Source organism: Callionymus lyra, chromosome 10 (genome assembly GCF_982586985.1).
Source record: "Callionymus lyra chromosome 10, fCalLyr1.hap1.1, whole genome shotgun sequence".
In the NCBI taxonomy this organism is placed as follows: Eukaryota; Metazoa; Chordata; class Actinopteri; order Syngnathiformes; family Callionymidae; genus Callionymus; species Callionymus lyra.
This window is the reverse complement of record NC_141827.1, coordinates 17,297,653-17,313,399: the sequence shown is the minus strand read 5'-3', so window position 1 is coordinate 17,313,399 and position 15,747 is coordinate 17,297,653. Positions and strand designations below refer to the sequence as shown.

At 38.0% G+C, this 15,747-nt stretch overlaps 1 protein-coding gene across 3 annotated transcripts in view; it reads right to left on the bottom strand.

Annotated features, from left to right (window-relative positions):
- fhit (fragile histidine triad diadenosine triphosphatase) overlaps positions 1-15,747 on the bottom strand; it is a 172,666-nt gene that overhangs the window by 49,362 nt on the left and 107,557 nt on the right. The gene's annotated exons all lie outside the window — the stretch shown is intronic.

The window sequence follows — 15,747 nt, the reverse complement described above, 5'->3', positions numbered from 1 at the left end:
GTCCGAAAAACCTGGTCTTGTTAAAATTTGCTCACACTTTAACCAAGGTTTTCCACTGAATTTGTACCACTTCACTCCACTCCACTTCATGTCAATGGCTATCAATGGCAGTTAAGAGTCTAGAAGACCTAGAAAAACCTGGTCAAACAGTTATTAATTATGATCCGGTCAGAAGGTCTTGCTGTCTATACACAAATGTAGGGAAAGTCTCAGAATTTTTCCGTATAACCACTGAAAAAACCTTTCAATCAGATACCCCACATTTATGTAAGTATTTTTTCCTTGTAAGACAGTTCCTGTCTGCTTCAATACAGATCACAACCCTGATAATTTAAAGGTAGTTCACATTTTTACTTGCCCACCTAGAGGCAGCGCTTGCACTTTACTCTCCTTTTGATTGCCTTGACGAAAGAATTGATCATTATCTGAAATTCCCTACTTTAACCATTTTCCTTAGGATCAACGCCTGGAGATACTATGATGAGGAATCTAGTTTAATCTGATGTGAAGGATAAAGAAAACTTATATAGTATAATGTGTGGGTATTAACTTCTCTAAAGTTCGGTTGCAGCTATGGCTTCCTTTGTCTTCTAAACACCCTTGAGCTCGACTATTTTTCCAAACTCCTCAGACTTTTATGCCCCTTGGCAATCGCTGAAAACGTGTTCCACCAATTTCCATGAAAGTGTGAGAAGGAGAAAGATGAGAGCCTTTTGTGGACCGACTGTAGAGGAGAGACTGTTGGGAACTTGTTGCTTTAGCAGTGTGCACAGCTGTGTGACACATTGCCTGTGGCAGTAGTTCCTCGAGATTGTGATTTTTTTTTTTCTTTTGCTTTTAGTCTTTTGTGTTACTGGAAAGTGTTTTGCAGAAGAATAGTCACTTTGCTCTTCTTACTTATTTCAAAGTGTCTCTCCCAATTTCCATAATCAAACTTCTTAACTTTGCCTGATGCTGGCTGACATGCAGCTGCGCTGACCAAAGGTCGTGTTCATTTTTTCTTTTCACACAACTTAAAGTGAAAGATTTCTATTCAAAATTCACTCATTTGTGCATACAGTCTCTTGTCTAGAGTATTTCCTGTCTGTATCACTTGTTATTCTTTTAACTTCTTTAAACAATCTTTTAAGATTGACTTTTGGTAGTTTTACCAAAACAATTCCGCTTGTCAAGGCGTCAATACAAGATGAGCATTACAGACGAGCACGATGGAGGCATTTGGATGTTTTTAAGTGCATCATTTGGGAGGAAGATGAAGACAACTGAGCATCAGTTGCATCATTAAAATGAACTTACATTTCTGGCTACACTCTAAAAAGATTTCTCTGAAAATAATCACAACCCTAAGTGTAAATGAGGGTGAGTAGAAAATGAGTGCATTTTGGGTGAACTAACCTTTTACATTTAACACAAATCAAAGTCTTTTTACTCCGTATTTTACAGACACGGCAATAACTTTCTCACTCGTAACCAGTGGCTTCAAGGCAGTCACACTCAAGAATATCTACCTGTCATGCCGTTACTTAAGTGCTTCAGACTGCCAAGAAGCAAAGCATTTATATGTTCTATCTTTCGTTTTCTCTCTTCTTTATACAACATATTGAGCCCAAAGTCCTGATCACAACCCCTCATCATCTAAGTATCTTGGTTGCTTGGCTCCTGCAATGATAACATCCACATTTAGCGAGTGAAGCAGAACTAAGTCCCCTTTGCACTAGTGTCCCACAAGACTTTTTTTCTTCTTATATGAATACAAATTGACTTGGATCAGTCATTAACTGTTGTGGTTTTTCCTTTCATTGCTCTTACGATGACACACTTTACCCCAGTTTGAAGAGAGGCAGACATTCCAATGGAAATCCCCTAGTGGATATCTGCACATAATTTCAAAATCATTCTACATGAACTACATTTCTCTGTTTTTTGATTAAAGGGCTTTCCTAACCTAGACCTAAAGATCCCCATTATACCACCCCAACTCAGAAACATTGACTCATTCCCCCCTTTCAAATCACAACTCCAAACACATCTGTTTAAAACTGCTTATTCCATTTGATGCTATTCCTCTACCCTTTTCTGCTACTTTTTATTTATACATATTTTATTGTTGCGTTTTAAATGTTTTATGTATGTAGCCTATGTATGGCAACCTTGAGTGCCAAGAGAGGCGCCTTTAACTAAAATGTATTATTATTATTATTATTATTAACATAGTGCAAAAACAAAATCTGTGTGTAATACTTGACAACAGATAATCCTGAAATGTGATATTGGAGGATGTGAAGACAGCAAAAAAATCAGAGGCAATGTCCACTTCTGATCAATGAAGTTGTTTTCATTCTGGTCAAGGCTCCTATTACATCACTGCTAACCCACCCTTGGCAGAAATGTCTTCTTGTACAATCAGACCTCTGGCGTGTTTACAGAATGCAGCTGTTCATCAGATGTTCAATCTTTCCAAATTCAGCCACAAAAAGGATTAGGAGAGGACTGGTGCTTATCTGAAAAATGATTCAGTCTTGTCATCCTGCCGTCCACTTCGCTCAGTATCCTCAAATTGGCTTGGTGTTCCCTCACTGAGAGGATTGTTACGCAAAAGGAAGTCATGGCCATAGTAGTCTAGGTCCCAAAATTATGGAACAAATTCCCAATTACCATATGAAGGCACTTGTTAGTTGCAAACGTGCACACGTGCACGTGGACCGACCTCTTACGTTAAAGGTACTTTCAGACCTCGGTCAAAGATATGTGGCTAGATATGAAGCTGTCGTATAAGAAAAAAAAAAGTCTTGTTCACAATGCTCATAAGATCCATCCCTAGGTGGTAGAAAAGTGGAAAATATACCGTTTACCTTACCAGATGTGACAGTTCCAGGTAAAGTGAGAAGTCTTCGTCTGCACAAATGTCTTCCGATGACCTCCAGGGCTTTTCCAGTTGGGAGGACACAGGACATTAATATATATTATCACTTTTGGCCTGGGACTGTCTTGGTTCTCCACTACGTGAGTTTATGGAGGCACTCTTTACAAACTGATGTTGGTAGATTACGGGCGATAGTGAGTAGTAGTAGTAGTGCTCTTCACTTTACATCGAGAAAGTTTCACCATCTACACCTTGCTCCACATATATTGAGCATCATTGTACCCACAATTTTTTACCTCCTTAAATTAGTCAATTGTATGTGAGGGGGGGTTGAATTCCCAAGTTTCTAAAGAGCTGTAGCCGTCAGTATGCCACGTCCTTTACCAATCTCATTCGTTTACCTCTGTACAGACGTTCCAGCTGCGGCTTTTGAGATGGAGCCGAAATATGACGATAGTGAGGAAAATCCATTTGCTGATATCCTATTATTATCTGTCTCAACACTTATTTGACTGCCCTGGAGTGACTCACTCCCAGGGTTGCGAGGCATGTAATAAGAACAAGGCACCCCAGATTGCTTTTACATTGCAAATGCAATCATTTCCTGTGAAAACATCTGCCCCGACTGCACTCTTACACAAGCCAAACCACAAAGAGAGATTAACATATCGTTCCTTGCCCTGTAGTAAAAAAAAAAAAAAGAGCACCTATCCAATGACCCTTTCCGAGCTAGTCTTTTACACTTTGAGACCTCATGCAAATTTGATTTTCTTTTATTTAGTGGGATATTCACACTCCAGAAATGGGAAAAATCAAGTTGGCTGGTTCACTCTGATTGAGGGCAAAATTCTATCAGGTAGTTGAGGCTGTGTTATGCTAATGGTCTGATGTGGTTTCAGACTAAAGTTGACTGCATTTAAGCAGATAGATAGACTGACAGACGGACAGACAGACCCCACGACTGTCACACTGAAACAAGCCTTGAAGGAGCCAGTCGCCTCTTCACATGAATCAAAGTTCCATTTTTCCTTGGCCGCTCAAAATCCAAGATGGTCAAAACAAATCCATCACTGCCGCTGCAACAATTGGCTTTTTTCTGCCTGATTACAGCTGCCTGAACGTGGCCCCTATCATGACCCTCACACTTCAAAGCCAGAGAAACATAAAATGGATAAGGGACACAGATGGCTGCACCCACTATAACGACGCAAGAAAAAAAAAAATGAAAGACAGAAAATAAATCTTTAAATGGCAGTTCTAGGGGGACCTATTGTCAATTTCCTTTAAATGTTTTTTTTAGATCAAAGCTCATATACCCATTGAGTGGCTTTTCATCCATTTAATATTTCAAATGTTTCCAACATATGGTACATAAACATTTGAAATGATGTCTAAATTAATCAGAAGTAAAGATGAAATAATCGATAAATAATCAGGAAGATTATGTTCGCTTGAGTGACGCCGTGCTGATCAGATGACGGACGAGGAAACAACAGTAAAGATCCAGGATAAATCATTGGCACTTCACTGTGATTGAGCACGAACGCTGCCGCCCTACAAAAACAAACGTATTCATCTGAGCCTTCATCTGTAGGAAAGATAAATGTGTGGCCCATTTTTCCGTAAAACAAAGTCAGACTTACTAATTCAAAAACAAAAGAAATATTAATTCAGTAGAGAAGTCTATTTATGGAGTTCTTCAGTGCGGCAGTGTAGTTCTTTATCCAGGTCTGTGCATTATCTACCCTCTGATCATTGTGTGAATCACGTTCTTGGTGCGAGCAATGCAATAGGATCGTTGTAGATATGGCAATTGAAGCATATAGGGCAATAGAATATGATATGTATAATAGTAAATAACATTTTGACATGTTTTTTTTTCCACATTTCCAACCAATTGGTTTAATTTAAATGACTCATGCAGTATAACTGTACATTAAAATATAGCTGTTCATTTTCTCCTATCTGTGTACTGTTTTGTGGCCTTGAAGAAATACTGTTGATAAAAGTAATCAACAGTAAAGAGTTTACCAAATTTAGGCACAATAAGACAAGCAGCAATAGGTTTGTCATATTACTCAAAAACACTCGGGAAATTGGTTTATTAAGGACAGTCCAAACACCATCAGTGTGACAACAGACTTTCTTTCAGGAAGTTACATACATTTCCTTGAAATCAAGGCCTTTTTTTAATTCACGTTATAGAAACAGATATTTTATCCATTTGGTGTGACAGAAAAACAAAGAAAATCCTGGGTAACTCCTCTCCACAGACGTTGAAAAACGAGCTCATTGGCAAAAACATGTCCTTGTGATTTGGGAAGAAGAAGGCTAGATACTCCACCACATTAAGAGGCAGCATGAGAAAGGATTGGGCTTTCCTTTATCACCAGTTCTCATTATAAATGTAATGGTTTTTAGCCCAGCCGATGGACAGAGTACAGTGTCTAATAATCTGAGGCCTGTGTCCCTATCTTTAGCTAATGATGTTTTCGTGACTTAATCAATCAAAATTGTTTTTAAGTGGGTGAAACAAAAGAATGATTCTGGTCAACCAACGTCAGCTTCTCATAAGACGAGGGGAAAAAAATAACTTGAAAGTGCCTTTAAGCAAGGAGTGGTTTCCGTGAGTTTTTGACTTCCTAACATATCCAGGCAAGTGATTTCAACGGGGACGTTGTTCTCCTCATGATATATTGTTATTCCAGCCAGTAAATAACTCATAGTGGTGCCTTAAGGCTGTAGAATTCAGCCAACCAAGCAACTGGCATCTATTGCCATGAAATCTAATTGCGCCTTCATAATCAATCAGGCTTAAGTGACAGTTCCGCATCCAAAATATGGCCGCTGGGATGAAACAAAGCAGTTTAGCGTCAGACTGCTTGCTGCGTTATATGAGATCTGTGACACAGAGAAAACCTTTACCTTAGTATGTGGCCCCACATGGCATACTGTATGTGCAAAAGGAGGACACATTATCCAAAGATATGGCTGAATCCATTATTTATGACTAGAAAAATCATCCAGGCAAAATTGCAGACAAAAGCTGAGAATAATGGCGAAATAATGTGAATATTACTTCTTATACGCTCCATAAAACTGTGATCAGCACTTCTTATTTGTGATGAATAAACAGAAAGTCTGGTCTGTCTCACACCAATGGCAGATTCTAAAGTCGTCTCAGGGATTTTATCTACTGAGTATGAACCAAATCTAAAATATGAACCATCGCCCTTTAAAAATGTATTATATAGATACAGTATATATATACTGTATCTATATATCCAAATCATTACACATGTATCACAAAATATGAAGCCATAATCATTATAAAATGTGCAAGTAAATTAATCTGCACTAGTAGAATATTACAAGATGAATAATAACATCCAAGATAAAAATACAAGATAGATATCATAGCACAACTTTTCTTACACAAACAAACATTTTACACAACATTTTCTTTGTAAGAAATTGTGTTCACTTAAGTTTTACATTTGACATCAAATACTTTTAACCGTTTATTTATGGTTGAGTTTTAATTTATATTAATGCCGCCAAGATTTTTGTAACTGTCTGTCTGTCGTTTAAAATACGTGTTAGTCATTATTAATCAGATAACAAGGTTCAAACATTGTTATTATTGAGCCCATTAAACTGCTGCTTAATTATTGTAGTCAGTACATGTAAAGAAGAAGAAACGGACTGTTTAACTCAAAATTATGTTGACAGAAAATCCTTCCGACAGCACATACTCCTAATGAATCAACTCCCATGATTTACAAATTGTGTTGGCAAAAAGAACAAACCAAGTTTGTGAACTGTGAATCAAACTCACAATTTTAAAATGATCAAATATTCTCACGTAAGTGACATTAAAGTTAATTTACTGTAGGGATTTTATTGTACGCTATTGTTGAAAGTATCGTGAGAACATGCATAAAGTTTGCATAAAGAAACTGTTTATCCATGCAGTGGTTGAAAACTTAACAATTTGAAATTCCTGTGACTAACGTACTTTAAAAACAAACTATTTGGGGGTTTTTTTAAGTTGAAAACCATAGTGTTTGGCCTTAATTACTTGCTTTGTACACATTCTTATCATGAAAAAACATTTGTGTTTTTTTAAGTGCTTAAAAACCGAACCAGTTAAATTAATTTTGCTCAAAGGTGCCAGTAGTTGCAGGATAATTGATGCACAGCAGACTTTAAAATGCACCAAGAGTCCAACTTCTTTGAGAGTCCAACTTCAATAGGAAGGCTCACACTGTTAAAAATAGAATTCCCCTGTCTACTGTCAATAGAAACCGCAGGCTTCATTCAATAGTCGATGTCTCGGGCCGAGCTGGCCTCCACAATAATTACTTAACTGTCAGCCAGGATTAGTGGGTCTTAAGGTATTCACAGCCAATCCTCAACTGAGACGAGGACGGGAAACCAGTGGGGATTTGCTGTGACAGTTTGGCGCCGGGTCTTTACCGTCTATACAGAGAGTGCAGCGAGAGAAAGACCAAATCCAGATGGATTCATCCGGGATAACAAACACAACTCTGGTTTCCAATCCAGGCTCTCCAGGATCACCCGAGGGTGCAGGTCTCACAAAGGATGCTTGTAACGGCCTTAGAAAAATCTGCCATATAGGTAGAAGATCACGGCTTCATGAATTCACTTTCCTTTTTTGAAGTCTAAATATCCTTCTCAATAAGTCTCATTTGTGAATATAAAAGAAAAACCCCAAATTAACAAAGACAAATAGTCATACACTGTTAATATTTTTAGTATTTAGCAATTTTATTAATCATGTATTCATCCAAAGCCACTAGTAAAAGTGCAATATCCCAAAAACTACCCAGACCAATTCAAGTGTGCGACACATTAAAGCAGCTCTATGCGATTTTAAGTTGAGCGACGCCAGTGGACTAAAGTGGTAGTGTTAGGCTGACGTGTCATCTCAAGTTATTGTAGTACAAAAATATTAAGGTACCCAAACTACCCAGAAACAATATTAATATGTTTCTAAGAATAAGCAAAAATGTGTCTAATTTTGTCATGCAGTGAAATGCATGAAACACAGATCAGTTGAAATGCCAATTAATTGAATAGCACAACGACAAGATAAATAATGATTGTTTTAAATAAAAGGCTGTTTTTTGAAGACACATTCATTATTTGTAGGAACACTGTTTTGGCTGTCTGCACATCATCTGGACAAAAAAAATGGAAAAGGTATAAAGAGAAACATCAGCCCGGTGAACAAATGGCCTTTTCATAACAAACAGTCGGGATGAGGTGCATAATAAGTGGTAATGTGAAAGTCATTACTCTCCCTTGCTGATAGGAATCTGAAGCTAACATTAGTGCTCTCATCTTCTTTTTCAGATTTGTCCTCAAATGTCTATCCACTCCTAAGGATCCGTTTTTTAATGTGGGCACTGACAGGGTAAATGTTGTCGATAGAAATTGGCAGCTTTGTCTCGGGCGATCGATTACTTCGAAGCTGAAGTTGTGGCTGAATCTGATATGATTAAACAAAGAAGTGGGGGATGGAAGTGAGGAAGAGAGAAAGCAGCAGAAATCAATATCTGAGGTAAAGGCTTCCAAGAAGTCTGCTGAGCTTCGAGATAAGAGCATCACACCTCTCAACTCACACCTCTTTGTCTTCCTTCCTTCTTTACCTTTCTGCCTGTGTGCAGGGACTGTCTGATGAAAGGACAGATGCTTTTCCAGATCACAGGGTTAAAGCGGTCAGAAAGCCTTAGACCCCTGAGACAAGGACTTGTCAAAGCAATAAATATCGTTGGGGAGGAGTAAAACCCTTTACTGTTCTTCACACGCCTTAATCTTTGGCACAAACTCCGGCTCCGCTGTCCGACATAGACGGAGGAAACTTATCCCAGGATAGAGATGGATGTTGGAAACATCTCTAAGAGAGGACACATGAGCCAGGGTATGTAACACAAATAATTATTGATACAAAGCATAGTGTCTGAGAAAACAATAATTTCATACAGGGCCAAAGAGATCAAACCAAAAAGAGTTACAGTATGTCTAAAAAAGTCCAACATGTCAAATGCTGACCACCAAAATTATCACTACAGACTCTTCACTGGACAAATAGAAGATGAAGTGCATCATCAAAACACTAACAAAATGTTGTAGATGTAACTAAGGTGAAGATTTTAAGGAGCAGGGAAACTCAATCAGAAGTTTCCCTGTATACCATGTCTTATACTGTAAAATATCTGAGGGAGATTTTCCAATATCTAGCTGTTATTGTTCATTGTAATGGAGGATTGGGAAGCCTTAATCCCTTATGGGGTTGCGGGGGGCTGGAACCTATCACAGTTCATTGGGGTGAGGGGGGGGGGCACCCTGGACGCCAGTCTATTTCAGGGCAAACAAAAATATATGACCATATACTGTACACACACACTCATACCTACGGAAGATTTCCCCACGTAGTACTGTGATCACATACAAACTCCACACACAGAGCGCCCCCTATGAGAATTAAAAAAAGATCCAATTTCAAAGAAATGTATACCATATTTATTACTCATTTAATAAGGATACTAGTTATTTTAGCCAGTTAATAACAAAGTTTACTTCAATACACAACTCTTCTGTTGTTACCCAGTTTAATCTAGTGGTTTGAAATCCATAAGCACCTTTAAAGAACACAAACCAGCATAAACACCAACTTTGTTGACTCGAATAAAGATAATACTTTGTGTGTCAGACTGTAGGGGTTTATTGTTTTTTAAGGAACATTTCCGTCCTTGATCATGACACGCAACCCGACTTTGTTTGAAAGTTACATCAAGTCTTGGTTTATGGCTGTAACAAGAAAAATAATATTTCGAGTCCAAGTGCACAAGGTCCGTCTTTTGTGAGCAAGTGGAATCGAGCATGTATTGCCTGGAGCTCAACTAATGTCGCAGGCACTAATGTGAATGAATCTCCTTGGCAGCTTCTGAGAGCTGACCAAAATGCCTCATCTTTCATAGTGAAGGAGATTTATAGATTGTCCCCTCAGCAATTTTGCTGCACATCCACAGACCCCTCAATCACTCGCTGAGCACCAAACTCCAGATGGGGTGAAAAAACAAAACACCAGGATCCGGTTTGTCATTTCTCACAAGTGCCATCTCCATGACAAATGATTGCTTAAGGTGTGCTATCTAGGAGGAAACACTTGCCAGGGCGACTATTTCTTCTCTGTCGCTGATGCCAGAAATTCGAAAGGGACAGTAATAAAGTGCCCCACTGTGCTGCTGTTTCTCAGGAACACACAATGGGTGGAATGGCTCCAGGCTGTCCTGAGGCGAGCCGTGTAGTTGAGGAATCAAAGCACTGAACAGAGGCAGACAATGCCCACACGACTGTGGTTGTTTCCGACTTCCACCTGTTTATTTAGCCGGGTAATGTCGCCCTTGTGTTGTCGAGTCTAGTAACCTCCCAGGCTTGTTTGTCCCTTTCAACAACAAGTTTGTTTTAAGGGCAGCAACCTGCAACTCTGGAGCCAAAAGCATCATTTGTATCATCCCGGTGAAACAAATATCCAAGGAATAATAGGAACAAAAAACAATGCTTTTATAATTCACCAGGATAAAGTCAACGAACGATGCATCCTAATCATTTCATAGATGAAAAGTACAAAGCAAAACAAAATAATTGGCGCACTTGGTTGTCATCACATTTGAATTTAAAAGGGTTTGAAGGTTTTATTGTATTACTTTGACGTCTGTTAATCCTTGCTGCCAACTCTGGGAATAATTAGCAAAAACAAGAAACTTTTGACTTTATAAAACATTGCAAAATCATTACTATAAACATATACTTTGACAGTGAGCAGAGGAATGTACAGGTGAGTAGATTTAAACGATGAGTGTTATGCTATATAGAAACGTGTAAGCACCTGTTTCAATGACTCAAGCAACCACATTTTTATGTGACTGAACTTCTCATGAGCAATTTGCACAACCATAGCGCTTACTAAAATTGGGTTATCATGGCAGATTGATTGGTTTATATTTGCAAATGACAGAGTCGTGCTGTGTCTCAAATCACGCACCTCTCTAAGTGCACTGCTTTACAGTACACAGTAGACAGTGTGCAAATTTCGACAGGGTAGTACTGTCTCAAATCAAACACTGCAACATTTGACAGCGCTTTTCGCCAATCGAAACATGTTATTAAGTTGTGTTTCATTTTGTTATTATTGTTGTTGTATACGCCGGTATCTGCTATGAATAGTAGCTTCTGTTTAGCGTCATCTAGGTCACTATGATGGAGGACGATAAGGGTGGAAAGTGTCCTTCGGTCCATACGATCTGCCCGATTTAGTGTGCTAATTGAGTGCTCATAGCACACTACATTTTTGCAAATTGCTCAGCGTTAACGCCCTTGTGCACTTAAAATATTAAGTGTAAAAGCAGAAGTGCGCGATTTGGGACACACCATAGGTTATTGTATAAGAAGTACCAACAAGCTTACTTTGTGCTATTGGAAGACTAAAAGTAAGTTAGTAGGTTAGTAAGTCATTTATATTTGTAGAGTGCTTTTCTAGACGAGGGTTACAAAGTGCTTAAACAATCAAAACAATACCCAATAAAATATATACTTAAACTGTCAAGACACCCCTGGGACAAATGCAGGAGTCTCAGAGATTCAAGGAAAAGCCTGCACGAATAAAAGCGTCTTCAGATGTTTCTTGAAGGAGTCAGTAGATCCATCAAGTGCACGAGGTTGCATGTGTTGCTTTAGATTAAACAAACTGACAACCTGGCTTCTTAAAAGGCACAGAATCCTTAACAAATCGCTAAAACAAAAGTAAAAGAATAGGTTACATGCGGCAGAGACTACAATAAGTAAGTAATTAACGCTGCGGGAATACAGTAAACAAAAAGAAAAGGTCACGGTGAACAGAATGGAACTTGATGATTGACAGCCTACGGCAACACAAGTGGCCATTTATAGAACACAAAGACCTGCAGATGACCGTCTCTGTAAACACATCGTGTGAAATCTTGAAGCAGCTGGTGCACCAGGTGCCTCTTCTGTCAGCCAAGAACAAGGAAAAAAACAGCGTGACCGGGAAATGTAAAACTGAACAAACTGTTCAAATGGATTTAATCACAGATGGATATTCTGGGCCTTATTGCTTGATATTAATACAATCATTTAAAAATACTTCGGAGGAAGGTGAGACAACACAATTATTATTAGTATTAGTATTGAATAAATTGTAAGATATATGCTGTCATAGACTATATGGTGGCCTCACAGAACAAGATTAGGAGAAAAGCAGATGAATTACAATGGGCTTTGTACGGTTATAATATCATTTTTACAGAAATAAAAGAAGACTACAACAAAAAAGAAATGTCAAGGCTTATTGCTGACTGGATGAGATGCAAGTCAATCTTTTGACAGGTGGAAAATTAAGCATTAGGCTACAGTTCATTAGGACTGTCATATTATATTAGAATCGTTGTGGACAGATTCTGCATCCCTGCCACAAACAAATCCCAGTGTGTGTCCAAATAAATCACTACAAAACAAAACTAGAGAACACTAAATGATGACGGAATGTTCCTCTAATATGTGACATGGATTCCGCTGAATTATTTGATTTCACATATATCATTATTGAATGGTACATTTTTGGTTGATAATTAGTTCCCTTAAAAAAACATGATATCTATGAATCAGAGAAGAATTAACTTTAAAAAAACGTTTCATGAAGATTTTTCTTTGGTTTCAAGGACAAAAAAATCATACAAACATTTGCGCCCACACTCTAAACTCCCACAAAAACAAAAACAACAGCTGGCAGCATTACTTGAAAAGGAAAAATGTAATAAATATTAATAATGGTTATCAAAATGATAACGCAGACAGACATATACATCTATGAGCATAATCAAAGATGTTGTAATGAAAACCGTATTCATTAATCAAAATCAAATGTTTCATTACAACTGAAGGGGGTACATTTTGCATTTCTTCCGGTGCTTGAATAGCAGATGGATGTGAAAGACATAACAAAAACAACAGTCTAAGTAGAATAAAATAAATATTGAAATAATCAATACATTAAAACAATTATAAGTAATACAATATTTATGCATTCAACATTCTTGTGCCCTCATCGGGTAAATGTTAACAAAACTTTTAGCATTCCATTACCTTGTCTATATCAAAATGCAACATTTTTATTTAATAGGGGAAAAGCAGTGTCCTACTTGTCCAAGCAGACTACATGGTCGTCTTTGGTCTATAATATCTCTCATTAAACAGCTATTCTGATTGAACTCACCATCTTTTTTCAAGTGAAGGTGCCACTGCTTTAAGAATCTTCATGAAGCGGTCACTACTTTTGGTTTAATTCAAATGATCAATAGTTTTAGTAGAACATCATTGTGACTAATCCCTGTAATACCCTCTCTTACATCTGCATTTAAAGTTACCTACATTGGAGTTTTTGTGTCAATCTCTCCAAAAGACAGTTGCATTAAAGAAGCAAGTGCTTTGCGGTCTGACTGAAAAGTGTTTAAAACAGCGTGGCGTATAATTGAAAAACACTTGATGAGATGGATTAACTGTAAATGACTATTGAGGGTGTTCGTGTCAGCTGACAACCACTTTGACGCAAAAAAGTTTGGGTTGTTATTTGTTACAGTACAAATCCTCTAAGGAACTTAACATGAATCGTGATGAAAATAAAAAAAAATGTGGCAAACAGTGTGTGGAGAACCAGTGGGAAAGAATGGCCTCTGGATTGTTGTTGAGAATCCTTTTGTGCAGTAGGACACCAATTCCCAAACGTGTAAAGACCCTCAGGCAGGCAGCCCAAGTGTAAGAAAGATAATGATTTCACAGGAACAACATTGTTCCTGGTTTGATGATTCCCCCAGTACCTAACTGTTGGATCTCCAGTTACCTGAACAGCTCCAACTCAGCTGGGGGTTTCAACTTATTTTCAATTAAACATCATTTTAGGTGCAGCACAATGGCTTCCTTCTAGCTTAGTTGACTTGTTTACAACACTGGCAAAACAAGTTTATTTTAAATATCATATTGAATGTGCTGGTTTCATTTTAAATCCATATAAAGTAGCTATACGATGTCATCTATTCTTTATTTTCGAGTTCCTTTATATACAATCATTTGCCCTGAGGACCAGAGGGGATACCATGTGATGGTCAATGTAATAGTTGGAAACAGTCAATCTGAAAAAATAAATAAAACGAAAAGTTGCAAATGTATCGAATGATGAACTCTGCGTCACATATTTGGTTAAATTGATCGCTTTTGATTCTTGATTCTTTTTTGAAATCCACAACATTAAATATATAAATAAATAAAACCACAAAACATAGCTTCTATTCGAATATATTTTGAAATATATTAACAAAAAAACCTTGCAACTTTTTCACAATATCTTGCAAAACATCTCCTGTTGATTCCCTCAAATGATTCCTTGATTGTACCAAAATTGATCAAGTAATATAGTTATGTCAGAAAAAGACTATTAATAGAAAATCTAGTTCTAGTGCTCAATCCTTCTTTTCATTCTACCTTTGTTGTTCCATATTGGTCATTATTGATTACGCCACATCTTTTTCTTATCTTGTGTTTATTCTATTAAAATATATAATTTGCTTTATTCATAACTGAATCCAATTTCGTAGTCTATTTTCTCTATGTGTCCCAACCCTCTGTTGTGTTTTGATAGGTAATGGAACTCAGCTGGGACCTGCAATCTACACTCCTGCAGTCCAAACAAAAGCTTTATGGTTCCAATCCGCTGTGTCAGGTTGTCCCATCTAATGCATTCTAGGGTTCACTAATCTATTTCCCTGGTTTATTGTGCTTGTCTAGACTTATACGTGTGCGTGTGTTTTTTTTAAAGCACATTTCTGATTAGACTTGTTTTGCTTGTCCTGCTATAGGCATTTGTTTATCTTCGGTTTATCTTTTCGGTTTAACTTTATACTTACCGTGTATTTTTCTTTCGTGATTCCCATTTCTGGTTGGTCTGTTTGTGTGTATTCCCCAGGTAAGTGATGTCATACATGACAAAGGCACGATTATTATTGCCACACCAGCAGTGAGCGCACACATTTGCAGTGAAAAAAAAGCAGTGAAGGAAAGAGGCTTACAAGACAGGGATCCAGCCATTGTCAGGAACAACACATCAGACATGCTGAGTTAGCCGATATGCTACATTTTAAGTGCTTTGCACAAACTTTCAATTTAGTTTCTCAGCTAGCACTGATGTTGCCAGCTATTCGATGCTTGCTGGGAAGAGTCAAGTGCATTATCATTTCCCAGTGCAGCACAACAGCTAGCCATGTGCTGAAGCAAAAAAGAAAGCTGTTCCGGAGCAGAACAAACTCAAGACTGTTTATGTTACTGGGAGGAACAGCGCTCATGACATGATGCATCACTTTCAAGCAGCGACCCGCTTCTGAAGACTGCAGAGGAAATTAAAACAACTCTATTACCTTCTCTGTGGAACATAACATGGACAGTTTACACAGCAAGGATGAACCACGGTCACTACCCGAAAGAACCGTGAACAGTTTGTCTCTGTGTGTCTCACAACAAGATTGCAAACAACCACTATCATCTACAGACAATTCTACCTCTGTATGTGTCTAGACTGTGAGACAGAGTAAACTCTTTGTTTGCACACACATTGACCAAAAGTACGAGTGACATTAATACTAGACTTTATATTATCTTATTCTTTTATCCTATCCTGAGCATTGGACTCGCTGATTTTCACTTGAGGCTGTTGTGTCCTTGCCCTGAGGCTGGCACCAATATGAATTCTTCATCCCGATACTTGTTAGTCTGCACGTTCTTCTTTGATA